General features: G+C 37.4%; 1 pseudogene; it reads left to right on the forward strand.

Annotated features, from left to right (window-relative positions):
* Positions 1-241: 241 nt before the first annotated feature.
* LOC140508407 (eukaryotic translation initiation factor 3 subunit M pseudogene) lies at positions 242-1718 on the forward strand (annotated as a pseudogene).
* Positions 1719-3073: the final 1355 nt, after the last annotated feature.

Genomic DNA, 3073 nt, shown 5'->3' on the forward strand with positions numbered 1-3073 from the left:
TCATATAATTTTAGAATTGTTAATTATATCAGTACAGTGAAAGAAATTGGTGGAATACACATAGACAAAAGAGAGTATTGTTTTTTGCACACAAAATGTCCACTTTTGATTACATAAAATTAAAAAGCTTCTACGCAAGCAAAATAGATGTAAAATTAAAAGGGAAACAATTGGGGGAAATAATTAATAAGTAGGAAATTTCTCTGTAAAAGCCAAAGTATATAAGCAATATAAATTGGTAAGAATAAGAGTGATAGCCCAGAAGGGCTTGTGTGCCGACGGAGCCAGATGCAGGACTCTTTTCTGGTTGGTGTGGTGGCCAAGGGGGCATCCGGAACCTTCGCCATGAACATCCTGGCCTTCATTGATATCACCGAGGAGGACCAGGCTGTAGAACTTCGAGCTTACCTGAAATCTGAAGAAGCCGAAATCTCAGAAGAGAACTCTGAAGGTGGACTCCATGTAGACTTTTCTCAGATCATTGAAGCATGTGATGTTTGTCTAAAAGAAAATGATAAAGATGTTGAGAGTGTGATGAACAGTGTTGTATCCCTCCTCTTGATCCTGTTGCCTGACAAGAAGCTTTCATTGAAAGCCTGTGTGAAAAACTGGTTAAACTTTGAGAAGGTGAATGTCCATCCCTGAGGCTTCAATTGTTGAGCAATCTTTTCCATGGGATGGATAAGAATACCCCTGTAGGATATACAGTCTACTGCAGTCATCTTGCGGCGCTACCCAATACATTCCAACTGAATTGGATCAAGTTTGGAAATGGATTTCTGACTGGAACCTCAACACTGAAAAAAACCATTCTTTTGAGGCTACTTTATGAAGCACTTGTGGACTGCAAGAAGAGTGACTCTACTTCAAAAGTCATGGTGGAATTATTAGGAAGTTACAGAGAGGACAATGCTTCTCAGGCTCAGGTGGATGCCCACAGGTGTATTGTAAGAGCTCTGAAAGATCCATATACCTTCCTTTTTGACCATCTTCTTTAAAACCAGTCAAGTTTTTGAAAGGAGAGCTGATTCATGATTTTTTAACCATTTTCGTGAGTGCTAAATTGGCATCATATGTTGTTTTACCAGAATAATAAAGACTTCATTGATTCTCTTGGCTCATTGCATGAACAGAATAAGGCAAAAATGAGACTTCTTACTTTTATGGGAATGGCAGTTAAGAATAAAGAAATCTCTTTTGACACAATACAGCAAGAACTTCAGATTGAAGCTGATGATGTGAAAGTATTTGTTATTGATGCTGTAAGAACTAAAATGGTCTACTGCAAAATTGACCAAACAGAAAAAAGTAGTTATTATAGCACACATCAGACATTTGGAAAATAGCAATGGCAACAACTATATGACACATTAAATACCTGGAAACAAAATTTGAACCAAGTGAGAAACAGCCTTCTCAATCTTTCTGATGCCTAAATTTTTACATGTGATTTTGTTCTCTTTAGAGACAATTCTAAATCATAGTAAACCATTCTAGAAAAAAAAAAAAAACCAAGTGATATCCCCCCATTACATAAATGGTACATGGATATACACATAGTTTTCAAATGTTACAAATCACTAGTAATAATAGAAATATAAATTGAACCAACTTTGAAGTCCAACTTCATGTCTATCAGATTTGCAAAGATGTCAAAAGAGGAAAATGGCAGTTATTGGGTTTTGAGAGTCCACACCAAGGAACTGCTATGAATTGGTTCAACCGACCTGGAAAACAGCTTGGAACTATATCAAAAAAGGTAATAAACTCTAAGTGTGCTTTAACCCAGCGATGCATCCATTAAGCAAGTATCCCAAGGAAATGGAAGATTCTCTTCTCTCTAATATTGTGGGATAGCACTCTCTCGGTTCTCCTCCAACTTATCTGACTGCTCCTTCTTTGTCTCCTTTGCTTTAACCTTATCCAGATCATGTCCTCTAACTGCAGGGTTCTGTTCTGGGTCCTCTTCTCCATCTATATTATTTCACTTGGTGACCTCATAAACTATCATAATTTGATTACCATTTCAAATCTACTCTATCCTGCCCCATCCTCTCTGCTGACCTCCAGTTCTGCATCTCCAACTGCCTTCCTGAAATCTTGAAACCCAGATCTCTTAGGCTCAATATGTCCAAAAGGGAACTCATTATATTTCCCTTAAACTACAACCCCCACCACTACCTCCTTCATATTACTGTCAGGGCCATCACCATCCTCCCAGTCCCTCAGGCTCAAAACTTAGGCATCATCCTCCATTCCTTGAGGCCAAGGAGCTTTTGCCTCTTTCTGTGTCCCCAGTGTTTAGCACACTGCTTGGCACATTCTAGGAACCTAATAAATATTGACTGATTGATCCATACAGACAAGAATATAGCAATACTTTTTGTTATAACAACCGGAAATGAAACAGGTGCATATCAGTCAGGGAATGGTTGAACAAAGTGTGGCATATGAAAGTAATGGAGTTTTACTGTACCATAAGAAACTATGAATATGAGGGATTCAAAGAAATATAAAAATATTTACATTTATATGAAGTAGAGTGAAATGGGCAGAACAAGGAGAACAATTATTTTTAATGTTCTACAATCAGTACCATAAAACTTAGATTTTTTTACCCTACCTACAGCATACAATTCTATATCAGATCTACACATACTTTCCTACTGAATACATTTTCACTATAGTCATACTGTGTAGGTGAACTAAAATAAATGGAAGAAATCATATAACAAATCAAAACATAATACGCACACACACACACACACACACACACACACACATACACACACACACACAAAATGATCTGCTACATTCTGCGAATGAATTCCAAAGTTCTTTCTGAGTGTGGAAGGCATTTTGTGTTAGAAGACCATTGGGAAATTTTTTTTTTAAGTTCTTGAGTTGTTACGAAGTTCCAAGTCTACCAGAAAAAACACACACTGTGGTCGTTGCTGTGCACAAAGTTCTCTTGGTTCTGAAGGAGAATAATTTATACAGTAATGACAATAATAACAGGAGGGGGAACAAGGTTGAAAGACCTTAGAACTCTGACCAAAGCAGCAATGAATCA

The sequence above is a fragment of the Notamacropus eugenii genome, chromosome 1, assembly GCF_028372415.1.
Source record: "Notamacropus eugenii isolate mMacEug1 chromosome 1, mMacEug1.pri_v2, whole genome shotgun sequence".
Taxonomy (NCBI): domain Eukaryota; kingdom Metazoa; phylum Chordata; class Mammalia; order Diprotodontia; family Macropodidae; genus Notamacropus; species Notamacropus eugenii.